General features: G+C 51.9%; 1 protein-coding gene across 10 annotated transcripts in view; it reads left to right on the top strand.

The window, feature by feature from the left end:
• The first annotated feature begins 842 nt into the window (after nt 1-842).
• The window catches only part of RASSF2 (Ras association domain family member 2), a 44,569-nt gene continuing 22,341 nt past the window's right edge, over nt 843-23,070 (top strand). Inside the window, exons 1-3 of one of the 10 annotated variants that reach the window (XM_019805503.2) lie at nt 881-895; nt 2,046-2,107; nt 2,370-2,429. The gene's annotated coding sequence lies outside the window, so the exon portion shown is untranslated. Of the gene's footprint in view, nt 912-997; nt 1,135-1,199; nt 1,262-1,682; nt 2,108-2,369; nt 2,430-23,070 lie in introns of those variants that run through there. The other 9 variants (XM_019805502.2, XM_034641731.1, XM_019805499.2 and 6 more) reach the window with 9 other exon arrangements.

Genomic DNA, 23,070 nt, shown 5'->3' with positions numbered 1-23,070 from the left:
TATAACATTGTTTCTAAGGGATACACATTCCAAGATCCAAACAATGAATTTAGTAAAGAATGTTTGGCTTTTAGGAGGGATGAGCAGAGCCGGCTGTACTCTGGGGTTTGGCTACCCATTAACCATTAGGCTTCCTTCGCTTTAGACTTGGAGACTCGCCCTGCAGGGTTGGGGCATATATTGCGCGGGTGAGGGGGGGAATTATGATAAGAGGAAGGCAATAGATAAGGGGCCCCGCAGCTGGGGTGCTCCAAGCCTTCCTTTGCACTGATAGCCCCTGGAGTCCAGGAGTGGATGAGAAAGGGAGGTGAGAGGTGGACAAAGAAACTTGGCTTCCTTCACTCATGGTCACGTCTGCCCACCCGCCTGTCGAAGGGGGCTTGCTTAGCCCCTGCTCAGCTCAAACCCTTTTTGTAATAAGGCGGGGTGTTAGAAAATGAATCCCACATCTTCTGCCTGGGGAATCCGGGGCGCTGGAGGTGGGCTCTGCGGGGCAGCGTGACTGTTCCTTGGGAGTGGCTGTCACAGCGCGGGGCGAGCCAAGGGGCTTGGGCCAAGACTCCATCCGGCTTGAAGAGGGCAGCGGCGAATGGGGTGAGGGGAGCCAGTCCATCCTCTCCACCCCTGCACTGCTACCCCTCCCCGCCCCCCCCTTCTGCCCGGAAGAAGCGCTGGCAGCCGGAGCCCTGACTTGAAGGAGGGGAAGCAGGGGACGCGCAGCCCCAGCATTGTCTGGGAGGGAGGGGAGAAGCTCCGCCCCCCAGGAGGAGGGGAGGGGAGGACGGAGGAAAGGGAGAGAGGGCGGGAGACCAGGGGAGGAAGAAAGGCGAGGGAAGAGGGGCGGGGGAGAGATGGAGGGCTAGAAAAAGACGGGGAGAGAGGCCGATCGGACGCGGTAGGGAAGGATAAAGGCAAGGGGGCGGGAGAGAGGGCGGGAGGGGCGGAGGGGAGGCGAGGAGGGCGGGGCGCCCGACCCCCAATCGCGCGGCCGCCGCCTGATCTGCCCGACTGGATTTGAGCCGGGCCCGCCGCTCGCTGACCCGGGCGCTGGCTGGAGCACCCCCCTCCCCCGCCCTGAGGCACCCCCACTTTCCAACTCCGCGGGCGATGCAGCAGGCTCAGGACGCAGGCAAGGTTCGGGGCGCGGGGCCCCGGGCGCGGGATGCGGGGCGCAAGGTGCCGGGCGCGGGCCGGTCCTCTCTCCCCTGCCTCCCTCCAGCCTCGCCGAAAGTTTTCCCGCGGTGTTCCCAGCCCGGTCCAGGTCAGCGCCTCAGTCCTCCCCTGCCCTGGTCTCCTCTCTGCTCCCGGGGCTGCTGGCGGTTCCCGGGCGTGCGGACCCCCCGGGGGCCGCGTAGGAGCCAGCCCCTGCGCGCCCAGCTTCTGGCAGGAGAAAGTTGCAGCTCCAAGCTCGTCTTCCCTCTGCGACCCCTGGGGGGCCTTCTTCCCCTCCGCACCAAGGGCGGCGACAGGAAGGCGCCCCCGCCCCATCCCCGGGGTTCCCGGGACTCCCTGGCGAGCTGGGGCCGGGCAGCAGGTGCAGGGATGGGAGGCCCGGACAGCGCTGGGGAGTACCCGACCCCAACCTGGTCCCCATCTTCTCTGCCCAACGGACGGTCCCCCAGAGGCGGGTTCCAGCACCCCGCGCGGGCAGGCGGCGCGCCCGAGTGCCCTTCGGAAGGGCGCAGGGGCGCGGGGGCCCTTGGTCCTCGTGGCACTTCCCTTTGCGGTCTCCTCGCCCGCCTTCCGAGCTAGTGCTGAGGTCGTTGGGGACCTCAGCTTTGCGTCCTCTCTCGCCTGAGGGGGGCAGGTTCCCTGGGCCACCCAGCCACTTCTGCATTTGGGGCGCCTGCTTTGCATTCAGCTCTTAAACTGGACAAACCCTGGGGACAGCACGGAGCGGCGCGGTGGCCCGACAGGGCGACGGAGGGCTCCATCTTACTGTGGGGCTCTCTGTGGGTCCCAGGCTGTTCCCAGCACCTCTGCCCCTCAGTGACAGCAGGAGCTGAGCGCCTCCGTTCTCAGGGCCGCATGTACTTTATCCCCAGGTGTCCGGAATCCGGGCTCTCCCAGAGGACAGAGGCCGTGACTCGTGCGGGCCGGGTTTATAGTAAGTACCTTAATGGGATGAATGAAAATGTGAACCAGTGAGCGGCCAAATAGCAATTAATCCCAGAGTGGAACTCTGTTCCTGCCTCGGATCTTGACACAATAGGAGGAAAGAATTAGAAACAATGATTCTTTTAAACAGCTGGGATTCAGATCCAGGGCCCTTCTTTCCAGAGCATCTGGAAGAGGAATCTGCGGTTGGATTTTTATTTTATTTTTTAATTTATCAATCCACACTTATTTACTAGGAACTTTTTCTGCAGGTGTTCTGAGGAATTCAAGAAACTTCTCATGGCTAAGATATATTGGGTTTTTTGAGAGAGGTGGGTTTTTTTATGTTTTTCTGGGTTTTTTGGGGGTTTTTTGTTTTTTTAACTTGTGTCCAAATGCCGTGTCCCAGGGACTAAGGTGGAGTCAGCCTGGGCGGTGCGCACTTGGGATCAGAGACCCTGGAGCGGGGTGGTGAGTGTGGGTACCAGCTGGGCTTTCTCCTCTGGACGCCTGCCGTCTGGGAGCTGCTGTAGTCCCCGGGGTCATGACAGGCTAAAAGAGGGCCTCCCGTGGTGGCTGAGCTTGGAGAGGTGGGGTCGTTTGGGAAAGATGATAGTTGGTTCTTGTGCTGGCAGAAGGACAGGGAGCCGGAGATGCTGCCCGCGGGGGCACCTGGGGGTGTGGGCTGGCACAGTTGGGGATTCTCCGTGCTGGGGAGGCTGGGCGGTGAGTCCTGCCCCCGCCTTCAGAAGACAGGAGAGCAGGGGTGGCATATTGGGAGACAGGATAATGTAGCTGGGGTGCAGCTGAGATGTATCCCAAGCTCCTTGCCCTTATTTTTGTGCTGTTGAAATCTAGTTAGAATGAGGGGCATCTTCAGAGAGCCTGGCTGAAAGGAGGCCAGGTGACCTGGGACCCCCAGGCATGTCCCCCTCCAGGGGAAGGTGGGGGCGCGGGGAGAGGGGGTGCCCTCTGCACCCGACGGCGTGGACCAGGGCATGCTTACCTGTGCCTCGGGTGGCAGCATCCCCACCTTCGTGAGGGGCATTCTCATCCTGCCCCCGGGGCTCCAGAGCCCCCCTCTCTGCATTTCTACACAGCTTCCGTTTGGGGCTGCGGGCCCTCTTTCGGTTGGTATTCTTTTAGAGGTCCGTTAGCAGTGGTAGATGCCCTACACCTGTTCTCTGTCCCTCGAGCCTTCCTATTCTCAGCTGCACTGTCCTACCCGGGACCTTTCAGTCACCCACTGGTTTTGCTTTGATCTCTTGGTCTGTTTCCTGGGGCCCCGGAGCCAAGCTTCGTGTCTGCCTTCTGTGCGTGAGCTGCTTAGGAATGGCCAAGAGACTTGGCTGGAGAGGTGCCCAGGACCGCACATCCGGGCACCTCTGCTGGAGTGCCGATGGCTGTCCCACAGCACAAAAGAACGCTGGCCTGATTATTGCCTTCAGTCCTCCCTAGGATACTCGGGCCGGAAGTGTCCTCCCTGGGAGGGGGTTTACAGGCAGGGCCTGATTGCCAGAGAATCCTGCTGGGAGACCAGGAAAGGGACTGGGACTTGCCCGTGTCTCCTTCTCTCCCCCAGGGCGAGAAACCGGGCAGGTCTCAGCAGTGTGCTGGCAGAACAAGCCGTCCAGTCTCTGTCTTCAAGACAGAGCTGCTGAGAGCTGTTACCACTAGGTTGCTAAAACCAAGGCAGCGGTGTCCTCCTGCCACCTCCGTCTCTCCCACCACTCCTTACAATAGGGTCCAGTGATTTACCCTAATGACACACTGTCCTATTTAAACACCTCCCTGCCTCTCTAGAAGGATTTTAAGTGAGTCCTTAAAGTGGGGTAAGCTCCTGCAGCCCTGTGATTGCTGGTTCCATTTCTTCGGCCGGCTTGTGGGTTCCCATGGAGGGTGTGTGTGTGTGTGAGGATGGAGGGAGAGGGCAGGGCAGGAGGCACAGGGGAAGCAGGGCACCGTAAACAGGGACACCCTCCAGACTAGGCCAGCTGGGCATCCAGCGGGTCATATTTGATCTTTCCTGGGACGACAGGCAGACCTGGAGCCTGTAATCAGCAGCTGATGCAGCTGCTTGGGATGACAGCTCGAGGCTGGAGGACTCCTGCCCACGCCAGCTGTGGCTGATTCAGAGAGGGGAACCTTACGCAAAAGACGGGGGCAGGGAAGGGCTCTTGGCTAATTCCCGTGGGATGAGCAAAGTGACTTAGGAGGGCTCTTCCTATTCAGCCCATTGATAAAACTTGACAGAAAGGTAGACGCGCTGTCCTTGGACATCTCGATCCAAAGTGATTTGGCAAAGTAGGTTTTTTTCACCAGCATGGCGCATTCCCCGTAGTTGGCACTCAGTTAAGGGTTTGATTAACCGCTCATTTCTAAGAGTAATGCAGAGTTGGATTTGGAGTTCTCATGGCATTTTACCATCTCCAGCCACATGATATTGGCAATAGATGCTGTCATCATCCTTCCTGTGCGCGTTCCCTTGACCTCAACCAGTGACCGATGAGAGAAGGCGTATAAATACCCCAGCTCCCTCACTTCTCTGCTGGGGTGGCGTGGGGACATGGGCTATGCTGTCAGAGTTACCTTGTAACTGGCTCCCTGCTCGGGCTGCTGTCCTTTCCCTACTTCACTTTCCAGCCCCCTTCCATTTGCACTCGGATCCTTGTTTCAGGGTCAACTTCTGGGGAAAACCAACCTAGGATAAGCTTTAAGCTGCAGTGAAACAGTCGTGTAAAGTCTCTGAGCCTCAGTTTCCCCAACTGTAAGATGGCAGTTACGACTCTCTCATGGTGATATTGTGATGTGCGTTCAGATGGGAGCCTGGCACACAGCAAACATTCAGGCACCCACGTGCTGCTCATAAGCTAGAAGGGGCCATGGCGGATTTGGGAGCGGGTATCATGATCGCCCGTGAATGGCCAGTTACGATGCTTTGGAGAGAGGCTATCCTTCGGCTAGGTGAGGAAACGGAGTACCCCTGCTCATGGCTGTCACATCCGGGCCGTGACCCGTGATACATGCTGAACAACTGACTGGGTGCACTGGGCCACCCTGGAGTTCTGCTGTGGTCCCTCCTGCTAGCAAAGGGGAATTCAGGAGAAAGTGGCCCAGCCCCCTTCTGCTTTCCTAGTATGGCGGCTTCTCCTCATGACACAGGCGTGGTGTGTCCCCTGAGGAGGCCAGGGCGGTGGGGAGGGAGGGGCTGGTTTCTTAGGGAAAGGAGAGTCCCTACTTTCCTGAACTGCTAGGCAATGCCACGGACACCCAAGTCAAAGCCAAGAAAAGTGCACGTGGCGAAAGGGACTTTTGTATGGCACAATTCAACATCCCTGCTGTGATTTTCCTCACAAAGCTCTGTTGACGGTCCTCCCGAGGGAGTCCCTGACTCAGCAATTGCACTGGTAGGAAATCTTATCCTAAGGATATAATTGGACAAGTGCAGAAAAATATGTGCACAGGGACGTCCCTTGCAGCAGTCTTTGTAATAATAACAACCACCGAAATGGAGACTAAACCCCAACAAAAGCAAACGTGTTAATTATGGTTCAGGTATCCCTCGCTTTTCCCAAGTTGTTTGCCGCGGGCTGCTCGGTTTTTGTGAAAGAGCTGCATTAGTACGTGTTTTGCTAACAGAAAGAAATCCGAAGAGGCTTTTTGTTTGTTCGTTTTTAATATTTTATTTATTTATTTATCAGAAAGAGAGCACAAGCAGGGGGAGCAGCAGAGGGAGAGGGAGAGGGAGAAGCAGACTCCTGCTGAGCAGGGAGCCCAACTTGGGGCTTGATCCCAGGACCCTGAGATCATGACCTGAGCTGAAGGCAGACGCTTAACCAGCTGAGCCACCCAGGTGTCCCAGGATTTTTGTTTTTATGAAAAAAAGGCGAAAAGCAAAAATCGCATTCAGTGACTGTTTCGCAGGGGGCCCTTGTAGAGGCCGCACACGCCCCCAGCGCTGAGGGCCGCCCGGCCAAGCTCCTTCCCGGGACCTACACTCCATCGCAGCATCGAGCCACCAGAGCTTTGAAGTGTGTCTGTGAGCATCTGTGCTTTGTCTCGATTTATTTTGTGTATCCATTAGCAAGATGTGTCCCGAGGTATCCGGAAAACCTAAGAGAGGTTATTTTTGGGTCTGGGAATGCTAACAAGTTTTCCCACATAAATTAATGGTAATTGATTCTTTGCTTTGTGCCTCTTTGGCTCACGAAAAGGTTCATAGGTGTGCCCTGCTTTTGGGTGGGGGGGAAGACCCGTGTCTCTATGCACTGGAATACCATGGGGCTACAAAAAATATAGGGGAGCGATGTGCATCCATTACCGTGGAAAAGTATGATATTTCTCAAAAGCAGGTTACCAAACTGTGCTCTTTGTAAAATATATCCTCCCCCCCATTTTATATTTTCTCTGGAACATAGTTCATAGTGATTGTCTCTGAGTGGTGAAATCTGAGGGGGGATACTGATCTTAGTCTTTCTTTAAGTTAAATATTTTTATTTTTTATTTTGAATTGTGGTAAAATAGACATAATAGAAAATTTGCCCTTTTCATCATTTTTAAGTGCACAGTTCAGGGGCTGTCCCGTCTGTTGTAGCAGGATACCACGGACTGAGTGAGTTGAAAACTCCAGAGATGCCTTTCTCGAAGTTCTGGAGGCTGGAAGTACGAGGTCAGGGTGCCCACACAGGGGGGCGAGAGGCCCCCCTAGATCTCAGACTTCTCATTTTACCACCACGTGGCAGGAAGGATGGGGGAGCTCCGTGGGGTCTCTCAGAAGGGCACTAATCCCATTGGTGAGGGTGGCAACACCCCTGTGAAACATGCCCAAAGGCCCCACCTCCTAATGCCACCCCATTTTGGGTTAGGATTTCAACATAAGAATTTGGCGGGCCACAAACATTCCGACGACAGCAGTGACATAGTGTGTATTTCCAGTGTTCTACGACCATCACCAGTATCCATCTCCAGAACTCTTCCGTCATCCCAAAGACCCTGTACCCATCACACATCAACTTCCCATTCCCAACCCCGGAACCCCTGGTAACCTCGATTCCACGTACCGTCTTTGTGAATTTGCCTGTTCCAGGTATCTCATAGAATTGGAATCTTTCAATAATTGTTCTTCTATGGATCATAATCTTTTTGCTTCTCCATATGTGTCAAAGAAATAGAAATGTTTGTTTTACTTAGGTCATAAGAAGGAAAGAAAGAGCCCTGAGATAGAGTCATGGTGTTTGGTCCCTGGTAGTTTCATTTCAGGCAGGGCCACGAGATCCTGGCCATCCGACCTGCCCCTGTCATCCTCCCCTGGGGTGGGGGGCAGGCTCTGACCTTCCCGTCAGCCTGGTGGGGCAAAAGCAGGCTGCCAGGCATGGGCGAATGCAGCGCTCCCGGCCTCCGAGCTGACCGCAGTGTGGCTTGCTGGTTGCTGGCAGCTGGGCCCCAGGCCCCAGACGGCGGCTTCTGTGGTGGGTCTGAGTGCGAGCACTTGGGGTTCACCGTGCCTTGAACCTCAGAGCTGTCCTGCAGTGAGTGAGGTCCAAACCAGGTAGAGGTGGGTTGTTGGGACCATCTTTCTTGAAGGTTGAGCACGACAGCCTTGATTTTTCAATTTGCGAGCATCCTTTGTGTGTGTTCCAAATCCTGGGGCTCAACTTGACCTGCTAAGTGCCCAGCATGGTGGCTGTGAGTATGGCTGCTGAATGCTCTGTCTGCGGGCAGGGTGGCCCGGCTGGCGTGCAGGGAGGACGTTAGCTGGTGGGGTCCATGAGGCCCCAAGTGCTCCGGAGAGATGGGTGGTAGCCTTAGGTAGCCGGCGCCCTCTTCCTGAAGCTCTACACGGGACCTTAACAGTTCGTCACACACATGTTTGGGACAAGGATTGCTTTCTTGTGTCTGTGACAAGCTCATGGGGGATGTGGCGCAGTGGGGTGGGGAGCAGGGGAGATGGTGTGTGCACTTCAGCCTCGGGTCGACTCTGGGGTGAAAGGGGGTCGGGAAGCTTTGGGACCCAGAACTGGGAAACCAAGTCGTGTGGCTCTGTTCAGGTGTCACGGGAGTGGATCAAGTGGCTTTTCAATGGGACACCTTGTTCTGTGGGAAAAGCTTTGAGTTCCTTGGTAAGTGAGCTCCCAGAAGGGCCTGCTGGGCTCTCCGGCGTGTCAGTGAGTGGGTTTAGGTGTGGGAGGGACAGACCTGCCCACTGGACTCTGGAAGTTTCTTTACCTGGCTCTGCCTGTTTTCTCTGCCCAGTGGGAAGCTGTTCTTTTAATCCTAGGTGGTTGGGGAAATGTAAAGATGTTACAGAGACAGCCTTCGAAGCCCATTTTGAGGAGAAGTTCTGTGTTTCACGGTGCTGAGTTTTCTTTAGGTTTAGTCGGCTGGTTGCAGGGCAGACAGAGGAGGGTATGAATGTGGTTCGTGGAACTCCCCCTCGGCCTCCTGGAAATGCTCTGGAAACCCCCAGATGAGCCGTCATTCCTGGTACTAGGAAGGATCTGAGATTGCTGTGTGAGGGTGAATTTCTCCACACACAGGGTATTAAGGAGGTGAAAGGAGGGGGATGTGAGATGCCCCCCCAAGAGCTGCCCCAGGGGAGGGCTTCGTGCACACTGGATTCTTCCTCTCTTCTCCCTTCCTTATTGCTTCTGAAGTGCCAGGAACCTGCCCATCTTGGCTGGGGTGGGGGTGGAGGAAGTCCGTGATCCTGGCCCTTGGGTTTCCAATCCTGGCCCCAGGTAGCAAGGAGCAGAAACCCCAAGATCTCTGCACACAGAGCTCAGGCTTAGCCTTTAACACCAAAAAAGGAAGAGCCGCTGGGGTTCCCTGAGGAAGGGGAAGTGAGGTCAGAGATGAGTCTCGGAGAAATCACTCAGTAAACAGGAAGAGTGGCCAGAAAGAACCCTGTGCTTGTAGGAAATGGGGAGCTGGCGGCAGACCCCCCTCACCTGCCCTGCTAGGTCAGCACATCCCCGAAAGGCTGAGAGACTCACCACAGACAGATGGGGGGGCTCGAGGCGCAAGGACTGATCCCGGCCTCGGGCCCTCCTTGTGGGAGGGCAGTGCCAGAAATCCCCTAGTTATCAGGCTGGAGGAAAGCTTAATTTGCCCTTCCAAGGCAGGACATGATACTACCCTAGAAAGTAGCCCTTGGTTTTGAGAGATGAGGTCAAGGAATGTTTCGTCTTATTTGCCTTATTAGGGCCAGTGTTGCCTCCGCCAGCTTCCCACTCTTTCCCTCAGGCCACCTCAGCCATGCAGAAGTTTGCACGTCGCTGAATCGTAGCCCAGGAGGGTTCATCTTGGCAGGGCCCCTCTGGTTGAAGGTGATGATGGCACTGCTTTAGGGAGGCAGATGTGACCAAGGTCCTTCCTTGGTGTCTGTCAAATTGAACAGTTGGCTTTCTAGGTCTCTGGTTCCTCTGAGCTAGGGTCTAAATGCTACACACACACACACACACACACACACACACACACACACAGAGCTTTCTCTGTCTGGAGTTTTTACTTCCTTAATGCCTTTTTTTTGGGGGGGGGGTCCTGTTCCAACACCCTGGTTCTTTGATACGAGGTTAAGGGCCTCTGTTTTCCTCCTAAACACCCATCCAGAAGGTCAGAAGCTTGTGGACACTGGAGGGACTTTCCTATAAGCAAGTAGTTGCTCATCCGGGCCTGTGAGGTGATTGTTGGGGTGAGTCCCCGTGGTGACTTTCCAGGTCACTCCCCTGGCCACCTGCCCGCTGGTGTGGAACGGGAGGCAGGCCCTTCTGGCAGGAATCCCAGGACCATTTCCTCAGATCTCTGCCCCAGCTGCCTTGGGGACTCAGCCCTGTGCACAGAAGGCCTGAGCAGAGCAGGCCAGGGTCCCAGTTGGCCTCCAGAAGAGAGGGGCTTTGCAGACCAAGCTGCTTTTGGGGAGCCTGGTGTGGCTGGAATCTCATCTTCTCATCTGGAGAGGGTGGGCCAGGCAGGGGCCGCCTCCGGGGATGGGAGCCGAGTTCCCCCCTCAGCAGGGGCCTCGTACCTGTCATCAGTCAGGCCCCCCAGCTTTTTCCGGGTTGGGGGAGCAGGTGGTTTGTGGGACCCATGAGCGTGACGGGTAGCTATTCTTTGGACAGAGGGTAGATGTGACTTAGGGTCTGTGGCAGGTGCCCAGGTCCCTGGCCGGGGTCTCTATCCCCGGCCCCTTGCAGGGTCTGCTCTACCTACATCCTGTCTGTCCAGCCATTCACTCATTTGCCTCCCTTCCCCATGGCTCACAGCAGAAGCCCCCCACCCCGTTCCTGCCTGCCCTGCTCAGAGCCCCCCCTATCCAGCGCTTAGCCAGGGCACCACAGAAGGAGCCCTGGGTTTCATGTCGGGTCTGTGACCTGGGACGAGTCACCTAACATTCTGGGAACTTCTGTCTCCTCATCTGTAAAATGGAGAAAATAAAGCGTCCCCGTGAGTTCTTGCTTGTGAGGAAGAAGATGAAGCTTCTAGAGCCTTGTTACGGGCAGCGCCAGTCACTGGGGATCTTGCTGGTTAGGAATGCACAGCCTCAGACCCCATCCAGAAGGACTGAATCAGAAGCTGGCAGGGGCGGGGTGGGGAAAAGGAATTTGTACTTAATGAGCCCTCCAGGGGCTTCTGGTCCACACTCCAGTGTGAGAACCCCTCCTCTAGGATCCGGCTGGCTCGGTTGAGTTTTAGCTGAAAACTCTTTTTTCTCTCTCCACCTCAGGAGGGTTCTGCTTTGCAAGAACTCACACGGTCCCAGGTCTGACCCACCCCCCTTCCTGGCTGTGTATTTTGTGACAGGTTACTTCGTTTCTTTGTGCCTCATTTGCTTTATCTGCAAAATGGGGATAGTGAGGTTTCTCCATGGGGCTGTTGTGGGGATTCAATGAGCCAAAGCAGATACTAGGTGGCCCAGAGTAAACTCTCATTTATATAACTGTCTATTATTTACGTCCGGTGTTTTGTCATTAGCCCCATAATAATTATTGTGTTCTTTTTTTTTTTAAAGATTTTATTTATTTATTTGACAGATAGAGACAGCCAGCGAGAGAGGGAACACAAGCAGGGGGAGTGGGAGAGGAAGAAGCAGGCTCATAGCAGAGGAGCCTGATGTGGGGCTCGATCCCATAACGCCGGGATCACGCCCTGAGCCGAAGGCAGACGCTTAACCGCTGTGCCACCCAGGCGCCCCTATAATTATTGTGTTCTTGGTTGGTGGGGGAAACAGTTGTCAAGGGCCTCCTGAGACAAGTCTTCTGCTAGTTCTCCTGAGCTAAACTCTTTTCCACCTGCCCACCTCTTACCAGATACCTTCCACTCCCCCTTTCCTGATGCTTAGCATGCTTTGGGGGTGGGGACTGGCAAAGCCTTTTATTCACGGTCAGATGTAAAGCCGAGAGAGTGCAGTCCGTACACTTGGGACACTAGACCTTAGCTCCTGCTTGGGTGGTGTTTGGTGCCAGACTCTTTCCTGAGCAGAGTGACTGGGCGAGCCGTGTGGGTGGGTCACTGGGGGCCTATACGCCTGGAAAAGGGGACAGAGGGGGTACATTCAGGGAAGGGAGGATCAGTGAGGCAAACAGGCCCCAGAGGGGACCCAGGCCTGGCCAGTAAGTGGGCCTTTTATTGAATAAAGGGAAGGCAAGGTGTGCCGTTTGCCTCCCGGGCAGCCTGGATTTTGCCCATGTCTGGGACAGGTTCAGGTTCAGGAACCAGGAGGTGGAATCTCCAGTGACCTCTAGAACTTGGCAGCATGCCAGGCCACAGCTCGAGTCTCCTTCCTCGTGTGGCACAACAGGGCTGGGGCTTCCTGTTTGCCAGCAGCACTTCCTCCTGCCGCTATACCAAGGGGCTGAAGTGCACAGGGGTCAGCCCGATCTCTGGAACCACTGCCTGGTTACAAAGCAGAGTCCCTCAGGAGACCTGATGAGACAGTCTTTAACGCTATCGTATGAAGCACTGTGTAGGATAACTTTCTACTCCAACCCAGGAGCTCCAGATTATCCCCCTGCGGAGGGGGCCAGGGCAGGACTCAGACAAGAGGTGGGGACAGGCCCCAAAAGGGGAAGTTGTGGGCCTCCAGTGAGCATTTCCTTTGTTTCTGGGGCCCAGGGCTGGCTTCCTGGCTTCTGTGGTGTGGTGCCCTGGTTTGCATGTCGTGGGGCCCTTTGCGTCAGCTAGCTCTGTCCCTGCCTGTACAGACCCTTTGGGTTGCTCCGCGCCGCCCTCTCTCCCCTTTGAGATATTAGCAATGGGGAGGCAGGTGCTGAAGACCCGACTCAGTTTGCTTTTAGAAAATTCTATTCCTTTTATTCCTGAAAGGCTGCTTTGAGATGCATTTGGTGATGTCCTCAGTCTACACAGCTCTATCCCTTTCAGATTTCTGGTCGTTCTCAGCTCTGGTTGTACATTGGCACCCCCTGGGAAGGCTATAAAAATGCTCATGCCTGGGCCCCTTTCAGAGGGGCTGATGTCCTTGGTATGAGCGGCAGCCTGGACATGGAGAATTTTAAATGGACCCCCTCACCCCCCTGCCCGCCCCCCGTCCTCACTCAGGGAGAGTCTAAGGAGCGCCCAGAATGAGAACCTCTGAGCAGCTGCGTGTCTCGAGGCCAGCTGCTTCTCCTTCCCGCTTTGGTTTCCGCTGAGACCCCGCAGGCTGCCTGTCCCTCTCGTCGGTCAAAGGGGGGCTCTGTGGGGTTTGCCTCCCTGGGAATTCTCCGTGGAAAGCGCTCCCCTCCCCGAGCCTGTCTCATTCTCCTAGCTGTGCTGTCTTAGAGACTGGGACTGCCTGGGTCCTGTTAACTGGCTGTGGCCCCCCAACCCCCATCCATCCCCATTTGCCGAGGTCGAGGCCGGCTCCCGCTGTGCCACCAGGAAGACAGTGTAGGAAACGAAGCGGGTTCTTCGTCTCCTCTGGGCTCTCCTGCCAAGGGGTGGTTTGCCAGCCTTTCTGTTCTGCGTTTGCCCTTCTGCCTCTGGGGACCTTCCAGTGGATCAATAAGATGAGAGACACGTAGTCTCTAGGCTGGAACAGAAACTGTAGGGATTAGCCAGTGAGGGAGGCTCTGAGGAAGATGAACCTCGGCATGTTCTCCAGGCGCCCTGATGGAACGGGAGTGAGGGCCCCGGAGTTTGGAGGAACCAAGAGCTAAGAACACAGGAGATTTTGCTCTTCTTGAAGAGAGTTTTGGATGCCTTTTCCCACCTCCTCGAGGTCCTCGAGTGCTCGATGTTTGCCTTCCTCACAAGAACCTGAGCTGGTGACTTTCAAGGGCTTGCACGGCCCCTCATCTATTCTCAGGGAAGCTGGAGACACCTGTGAGTGGGAGGTCTGTGAAGAGGAAGAGGGAGGGACCCTTTGTGCGACAGCTGGCCGGGGTGTGATTGGTCCAGAGCTCTGGCAAGTGTCTGTCCCCATCCCTGCAGCTCAGCCTTGCAGCGCACCTGGCCCCTCGTGTGGGCAGCTGCTTCCTCTCGGCTGGACAGCGGGTGGGAGAAGGTGGATTCCTTCTGAGTCGTAGTTGCTCCCTCGTCCTGGGAACGGTTCTTGCAGGGCAGTGCCTGGGAGCTTACCTTCCTCCTCCCAGGGCGGCTGTCCACCAGTGACTGACTAGCACAAGGTGCAAAGGCTGGCCTGCCTGTCTGAAGGCGCGACAAGTCCGTGGAGTTATTCACACCCCAGAGCTCCCCCGGGATCAGGCTGTGGCTGGACTCCAGCGGAAGCCCGGTCACCCAGCTCCTTCCCCCGCCCGGTCCGGCTTCCCTCACTTGCTTACAGGGTTCTCTTGAGAACACTTCCTCGATAACTCATGTGCCCAAAAATCCTTGTGTGGGGCCCTGCTTCTAGAAGTCCTCTTACCTCAGACCTTGAAAAAACAATGATCGTGGGAAGATTCACAGGAGAGAAGCATAGGCTGGGAGCTGGGGTCCAGAAAGGGGAAGCTCCAGGCCCAGGAGGGAAAGAAACACCAGATGGGTGGTTTCTTCGTGGTGGTAAGTGCTGTGAGGGACAGGCCAGGGTGTGAGTGCCTGCCCCCTGACACCGCCTGGGGGGCAGTGAGGGTACTTGGAAGGGGGAGAGCTAAGTTTTGGATCAGGGTCTAGGGAGCATGTGCGTTTGCTCTGGTCTGTGGAAGAGCATGGGCACACTCATGGAGCTTGAAAAGCAGGCCTAGAATGTTCTCTGTGGCGGGGATGTCATCACCTCCAGTGGCTTAGGAACCTTCCAGTTGTCAAAACATTCTCTTGGATCTTAGGGAAGGTTGAACCCGCAGGCAGTAACGGATGGGTCTTCCCATCCACCACTAGCAAGGTTCATGGTACTGCCCAGGCATTTGATGGAACTGAAGAGAACCTAGAAAGTTCTGCCAGGGCATGAAGTCAGTGCCAGAAGGAAGGACTGACTAGTTGGTGGCCCCAACGAGTCTCCAACGTGACTAAGGCCTGGGAGGCTCATGTCCCCATGAGGCAAGCCCAATGATACACACATCTCCAGATGTTTTAGCAGACGTGCTTCAATACACATTTTACCTCTTGAAGTCTTTCTTCAGGGAAGTTGTACTGATTGAGAATTCTTGAGGGGTGAATGACGATGTTCCTATAAGGAGTTCAGTAGGTTTAAATAGGATTTAGACTTCCAAAGAGCAACTCCACGTTTTTTCTTTTATGAACACTTTTTTAGAAAGTTATTTTTCTATAAAACTTACATTTCGTGTCAAAGTCGCCCTTTCATCTGCGTCCCTTTCTCTCCCCTTCTTTTTCTGTGTGGGAAGCTGTGAGTTGTTTCAGTTCCGTGTCTGAGACGCTGACCCACATGGGAAGCCCCGCCTTCCTCCCTGTTGTGCTCTCTCTTCCTCAAAAAGATGGCGCCGGTCACTTGCCACTTTGGTGTTCTCAAGGCATCATGGAAGCGTTGCTTGTAAATGATTCTTACAAGGCATTTTGGAGTCCCAGAGTGCCCCGTAAATTCTTGATAATAACAGAGAAGGCTGAAGAGTTACAACGAGTCAGCTGAACAAATCCCTCTCTCCAAGGCTGCAGATATTGGCAGGCGCCCTTGGAGGAAGTGTCCCATTGAATCCACATTCCAGCCCCATCAACCATCTTCCTCTGACCCTTCCTTGTGTGAGGAACAATACTCTGTTTAAGGAATATCAGACCGAACTCTAAATTTCCGGCCCTTTGTTAGCTTTGCTGCTGTGTTTGCCTTAAAGTGAATGTTAATTTAGCTGAACCCCCCCTCTGACTCCACGGCCCCCAAACCCCCAATTAGTTGGAGGTAGCCAGTGATTTGTGGTGATGGTTGGAAAGTTTCTGAAGAGAGATGCAGATGTTGTCCTTGAGACAGACAAAGTAGGGATTGGGTCCTAGAATCAGTTACACGTAAGTTTAATTCAACAATGTGGTAGGCTAGTAAGTGTTTACCTAACACCCCTAACTCAAGATTTATAGCAGTAAGAAAAAAGGTGGGAAAAAGTTCAGGTTGGAGACAAAGATCGGGCAACTTGAGCCTGGAGGTCTGATATGTAGCGATGGCCTTGCTAAGATCACCCGACAGATAGTGAGGGAACCTTGGAGAATCCCCACATTTGGGCCATCAGACTACTTGATTTATACTTATCTGGCAAGTAAAAAAATAGTGATTATGGCGGTTGAACGTCTTTTCATAAATCTATTAATTATTTGTATTTATTTTTTGGCGAATTAACCGTTCGTGTTCTTTGTCCAATTTTCTATTAGATCTTTTTTCTTATGGATTTATTAATTTTACAAACTAACGACATTAGCCCTTTGCATATGTATTGTGAAAGTTTTCTCCCAATTTTGTCATTGACTTTTGACTTTGGATAGGGTAAAAATTTTTTCTAAACAGAAGTTGGAAATTTTTGCAGGTTGGCTCCATTTTGTTTTTTTTCAATGATGCCTTCTGGATTTGGGGTCTTTCATAGGAAAGTTTTCCCCACTTCAAGTTGATATATATCCTATGTTTCCTTCCAGGATTTTATGTCTTAATGTTTAAATTTTTTATTCATCTATGATTTCTTTGGGTGGAAGGCGTAAGGTAGGGATTTAGCTTCCCCAAACTCCCCTTTCCAAAAGCCAGTCAATTCTCCAGCAACATTTTAAAAATTAATCTATCTTTCCCTGACTATTTAGAAATGCACCCCATAGTCTATGTTCCCAAATATATTTGGGTCTATTTCTGTACACTATATTGTTACATTGATCTGCCTATTTTTTCTCAAGTACCAAATAGTTTTAATAACTGTAGAGAAGACTTACATTCCCTAATTAGTTTGCTGAGTAGATTTAAGAGGGCGTGCTATCAAAGGGAATTGTCTTAAGAACAGGACAGACTGCTTTCAGATGCAAAATGAAATTACTAAATTATACCTTATGATGGAGGCAGTGAACAAAAGAGAGTCCTGCAGAAAATCCAATCCATGAGTTAGAAGATTAGCTGCAGAATTCTAAGGGAAAGAAGGAGATGAAAGGTTATGAGTAAAAATGATATGGTACTTGGAGGATAGGGGCAGGAATGGATGGATGGATGGATGGATGGATGGATGGAGGATAGGGGCAGGAATGGATGGATGGATGGATGGATGGATGGTTGGATGGATGGATGGATAGATGGTTAGATGAACAGACAGTGCTCGAGAGAGGAGGTAGAGACATTGCTGAAGAAGAACCAAGAATGGAAGGAAGAGAAGAGAATCAAAGAAAGACTAGAACAGCATTTCCCTGGTTGAAGGAAGACTGGAGAGTTCAGGGTGAGAAGGTCTGTGGATGGCTAGGCACCGCTAATCTCATTTCTGCACTAGGCAGGCTGTGGAACTGGTTCAGGCCGAGGTCCTGCGTCACGGCTCAGAGGCTGCTCCGGGTTTTCCTTCTTCGGCTCCTATCACCAGCTTCTGGCTCTGCTGACCCGCCTCCTTTCCAAGGCACCTTGTTCTCTTGGCTGCTGGGGCAACCTATCTCCCTCCTCCTCTTCGAGGGACTCCTTTTCCTCTGCAGGTGCATCGGAGCCCTGTCCCCTTAGCCCCCCGTATGTTCCAGACCCCCCTCTCTTGGAGCTCCATGCGGTCACCTTCCCGGGCCGCAGACCCGGCTGCACCAGAGGGTCCCGTGGGCATGTCTCAAAGTCAGCCCGTGTTCCTCAACTTGGCAAGTGCGGATGTGGCACCCCCAGCCCCTGCAGCACCTGGACTCTGCCTTTAGCCCCACGGTGACTCTGGCAGGGGGGCCCTTTTTCAAACCTTTTTAACTGGTGTATCACGACTTTTCGCTCTACCTCTTTAAACCCTATAGACGCTGTGACTCCGCCCCCATCGCCCCCTTCCCCGGGTCAGGCCCCTCCAGGGGTCCCCCTGCCTCTGTTGTCTGCCACAATCCTTTCTCAAAGTAGGCGGGGTGGGGCAGATGTTCAGAATTTCAAGTCACATCACACCCTCCCCTTGATTCCCTAGGGGCGCTGTAAACAGGATCACAGACGGGGTGGGTGGAAACAAAAATTTAGTCTCTAACATTCTGGAGGCCAGAGGTCTGAAATCGGTTTCATCCGGCCCAAGCCCAGGAGTCAGGAGGGCTGGGGGCGGGGGGCATGGGGGCATGGGGGGGCGCGGGGGAATCATTTGCTTGCCTTTTGTGACTGGGGGAACCGCATGCCTTAGCTCCTGGCCCCCTTCTCCATCCTCATCCAGCTTAGTACCTTCCCGACTCTCCCTCTCTCTCTCTCTCTCTGCTGGGGTTGATGTTCCAGAAGCTCGCTCTGCCTCTCTTATAAGGACATTTGTAACTGCATTTAGGGTCCACCCAGGTAACCTAGGATGGTCCCCCCATTCCAAGAACCTTAATTTAATCACACCTGGGGATTATCGTATAAGGCAACGTTCACAGGCTCCTGGAATTAGGGCCTGGGTATCTTTGGGGCCATTATTCGGACTACCACGCTGCCTCCCGTGACACCTCGAACTCCTGGACGTGGTCAAGGTCCCAAACCGGGCCCCGCCCCATCTTGCACGGCTCAGGGGTGCCTGTGGCTTCCGTAGGGACCACTCTGCCCTGCCCCTTTGCCAGCTCCACCTCATTCCCGTGGTCTCAGCCTAGAGGTCGCTTCGTCCAGAAAGCCCCTAGGCCCCACCCAAGTCCAGATTGGGTGCCCTTCGGTGTGCTGCCATAGCACCTGCTTCCCTTGCTAGAACAGTCTCCTGCTGTCCATCTCTTACTGCATCTGGAGGGCAGGGCTGTGCCTGTTCCCCTGGCTGTTGAATCACCATCAGTAAGCGCAAAATGCACGCGTCAGGCACACAAGAAATGTTTGTGCAATGTGTACATTTAAACCTGCATAGGAAGGGGACTTTTTTTTTTCCATTTTTTAAAATTTAAATTTAAATTCAATTTAATTAACATATACTGTATTATTAGCTTCAGAGGTAAAATCCAGTGATTTATCAGTTGCATATAATACCCAGTGCACACCACAGCAAGTGCCCTCCTTAATGCCCATCACCCCGTTACCCCATCCCCCTCCCTCCTCCCCTCTAACAACCCCCAGTCTGTTTCCTAGTTAAGAGTCTCTTACGGTTTGCCTCCTGCTCTGTTTTCCTCTTAGAAAGGATACTTTTTAAAAAATGGATACTCACTAGTTACGGGTAATTGTCACCCAAAAAAAAAAAAAAAAACCTTTCTCACCAGTCTGATTCTCTTTCTTTTTTCTTTCTCCTTCTTCTCCTTCACCTTCTCCTTCTTCTTTGCAGTACATATGTATTCTGATTTTTTTTTTTTTTTTAAGTAGCATGGAGCCCAGCGCGGGGCTTGAACTCACAATCCTGAGATCAGGACCTGAGCTGAGGAGGTGCCTGGGTGGCACAGTCGGTTAGGCGTCTGACTCTTGGTTTCTGACTCTTGGTTTCGGCTCAGGTCATGATCTCAGGGTTTTGGGATCGAGCCCCCATGTCTGGCTCCCTGCTCAGCGTGGAGTCTGCTTGAGACTTTCTCTGTCTCCCTCTGCCCTTCTCTCCTGCTTGCGCAGGCTTGCTCTTGCGCTCTCTGTAAAATAAAAAAGTAAATCTTAAAAAAACCCCAAAACCGAAACCTGAGCTGCGATCAAGAGTTGGACGCGTCACCCACCGAGCCACCCAGGCACCTCTGGACTCTAATTTTTATGATTTTTTTTCCCTTTTAGGAAAAGTCGAATAATTAAAATTTAGAACTTAGAACACCTGTGTACTTAGGGTACCACTTTTGGGTACACAGCTGGGGATTGAATTTTCTGAATGAAACTCAGCCCTTCAACTCTCCTCCCTGCGTTGATGCCCCATTTTTAGGGGGCCTCTTGTATTTGCTTCCTGAGACTGCTTTAACAAAGTGCCAAAATTTAGCAGCTTAAAACAACACAAAATTATGATCTGAGGGTTCTTTAGGTCAGTACCTACAGGGTCTCCCTGGGCTAAAATCAAGATGTCAGCAGGGCTGTATTCTAGAGGACCTGGGGAAAAATTCATTTGCTCGTCCTTTTCAGCTTCTCAAGGCCACCATGTTCCTTGGATTGTGCCCCTCTTCCTCTAGCTTCAACGCCAGCAACGGCAGATTGTGTCCTTTTCACATTGTGTCCCCACCGCACGGGCTTTTCTGCCTCCCTCTTCCATTTTCTTTTATATCATGGCAAAATACACATAAAACATACCAACGTCATCATTTTTAAGTGCACAGTTCAGTGGCATTAAGGACATTCACATTGTTGTCCTAGCAACACCACCATCCATCCACAGAACACTTAATGTTGCAAAACTAAAACTCCACTCGTTAGACACGAATTCCCCCTCCTCCCCAGCCTTGGCAAACAACTTGCTACCTTCTGTTTCTGTGATGTTGACTACTTTGGAGACTTCCTGTTAGTGGAATCATATGGTAGTTGTCCTTTGGTTGCTGGCTTCTTTCTCTTAGCAGAATGTCCTCAGGCTTCTTCCATGTTGTAGCACGTGTGAGAATCCCCTTCTTTTTTGAGGCTGCATGGTATTCCGTGGAATATGTCTCCTATGCGTTGTTAATCCATTCATCGGTTGATGGACCCTTGAGTGGCTTCCACTTTTTTTGCTGTTGTGATTAACGCTGCTGTGGACGGGGGTGTATAAATCTCTCTTCAAGATTCTGCTTTCAGTTCTTTTGGATATATACTCAGAAGTGGAATTGCTGGATCATCTGGTGGTTCTATTTTTATTTTTATTTATTTTAAAGATTTTTTATTTATTTGTTTGACAGAGAGAGACAGCCAGCAAGAGAGGGAACACAAGCAGGGGGAGTGGGAGAGGGAGAAGCAGGCTCCCAGCAGAGGAGCCTGATGTGGGGCTCGATCCCAGAACGCCGGGATCATGCCCTGAGCTGAAGGCAGATGCTTAATGACTGCGCCACCCAGGCGCCCCAAAATGTCACATCGCCAAACAACGGCAGCATGAAACTCGGCTCAGGCTGAGGCCCACTGGGCTGGAAAGATACACCCAAGTTGTTTTTTGTTTTGTTTTGTTTTGTTTTTAAGATTTTATTTATTTATTTTACAGAGAGAGACAGCCAGCGAGAGAGGGAACACAAGCAGGAGGAGTGGGAGAGGAAGAAGCAGGCTCCCAGCAGAGGAGCCTGATGTGGGGCTCGATCCCAGAACGCTGGGATCACGCCCTGAGCCACAGGCAGATGCTCAACGGCTGCGCCACCCAGGCGCCCCAAGGCTTTTTAGTTTTATGTGGTCTCACTTATTTATATTTACTTTTGTTGCTCATGATTTGGGTGTCATAGCCAAAAAATTGTTGCCAAGACCAATGCCACGGAACTTTATTTCTGTTTTCTTCTTTAGAGTTCTACAGTTTCAGGTCTTAATTAAGTCTAATTCATTTCAAGTTAATTTTTTTTTAAAGTAGTCTCTACACCCAACATGGGGCTTGAACTCATGACTTCAAGAGTTGCATGCTGTACTGGCAGAGCCAGCCAAGTGCCCCTCAAGTTATTTTTTGTGATTGGTCTAAGATAGGGGGCCAATGTCATTCTTTTGCATAGGAGTTTCCAATTTTTCCAACATTCATTGAAGACGCTATTCTTCCCTCATTGAATATTCTTGGCTCCCTTGTCGAATATTAATTTTATGTGCATGGGTTTATTTCTGGGCTCTTAATTCTGTTCCATTGGTCTGTGTGCCAGCATCATGCTGTTTTGGTTGCTATATCTTTGTAGTACAGTTTGAAATCATGAAGTGTGATGCCTCCAGCATTATTCTTTCTCAGGATTGCTTTGGCTATTTGAGTTCTTTTGTTGTTCCCTATAAATTTCAGGATTTTTTTTCTGTTTCTGTGAAAAATGCCATTGGAATTTTGATAGGGATTATGTTGATCAAGAGGTGGCTTTGGGTAGTATGAACATCTTAACAATATTCTCAGGGCTCCTGGGTGGCTCAGATGGTTATGTGTTTGCCTTCAGCTCAGGTCATGATCTCCAGGTCCTGGGATCAAGCCCCACATCGGGCTTCCAGATCAACAGGGAGTCTGCTTCTCCCTCCCCCTCTGCCTCTCCCCGTGCTTGTCCTCTTTCTTTCTCTGTCTCTCTCTCTAATGAATAAATAAAAGTCTTAAAAAACAAACAAACAAAAAACCAATATTCTTCTGATCCATAAACATGGGATGTCTTTCCATTTTTTTTATTTCTTTCATCAATATCATTTAACTTTCAGTGTACAGTTAATTCAGTTAATTTATTCCTAAGAATTTTATTTTTTTGATGCTATTGTAAATGGGATTGTTTTATCTCTTCAGATAGTTTGCTGTTAATGTACAGAAACACAACTGATTTAGGGGCGCCTGGGTGGCGCAGTCGTTAAGTGTCTGCCTTCGGCTCAGAGCGTGATCCCGGCATTCTGGGATCGAGCCCCACATCAGGCTTCTCCCCTAGGAATCTGCTTCTTCCTCTCCCACTCCCCCTGCTTGTGTTCCCTCTCTCGCTGGCTGTCTCTCTCTGTCAAATAAATTAAAAAATCTTTAAAAAAAAAACACAACTGATTTTCGCATGCTGATTTTGTATGCTGCATCTTTACTGAATTCAATGATTAAGTCTAAAGATTTTTGGTAGAATCCTTAGGATTTTTATTTATTTATTTAATTTTTAATTTTTTAAAAAAATTTGTCAGAGAGAGACACTTGCATACAAGCAGGGGAGAGGCAGAGAGAGAGGGAGAAGCAGACTTCCCGCTGAACAGGGAGCCTGATGTGGGACTCGATCCCAGGACCCTGGGATCATGACCTGAGCTGAAGGCAGACGCTTAACCAGCTGAGCCACCCAGGTGACCCTCCTTAGGATTTTTAAAAAAGGTTTATTTATTTATTTTAGAGAGAGAGCATGCACGAGTGGGGGGAGAGACAGAAGGAGAGGGAGGGAAGAAGACACCCCACGAGTGCGGAGCCAGACACAGGGCTCAATCTCACGACCCTGAGATCATGACCTGAGCCAAAACCAAGAGTCGATGCTTAATTGACCAAACCACCCAGGTGCCCCTTGGAGTCCTTAGGATATTCTATATGTAAGATCATATTGCAAACAGAGACAATTTTACTTCTCCCTTTTTGATTCGAATGCCTTTTATTTATTTTTCTGCCTGATTGCTCTGGCAAGGGTTTTCAGTACTGTGTTGAATAGGAGTGGTGACAGTGGGCACCCTTGTCTTGCTCCTGGTCTCAGAAAAGCTTTTGGTTTTTCATTGTTGGGTATGATGTTAGCTGTGGGCTTGTCATATCTGGCTTCTATTATGTTGAGGTATACTCCTTCTATATCTAATTGGTTGGAGCTTTCGTCATGAAAGGATGTTGAATTTTGTCAAATGCTTTTTCTGCATCTGTCGAAGTGATCATATGTGATTTACATGTGTGGAACCTCCTTGTATCCCAGGGATGAATCCCACTCGATCATGTTGTGTGATCTTTTTCATGTACTGTT

This window comes from Ailuropoda melanoleuca, chromosome 13 (genome assembly GCF_002007445.2).
Source record: "Ailuropoda melanoleuca isolate Jingjing chromosome 13, ASM200744v2, whole genome shotgun sequence".
Taxonomy (NCBI): Eukaryota; Metazoa; Chordata; class Mammalia; order Carnivora; family Ursidae; genus Ailuropoda; species Ailuropoda melanoleuca.
This window is presented reverse-complemented; position numbering and strand designations above follow the sequence as displayed.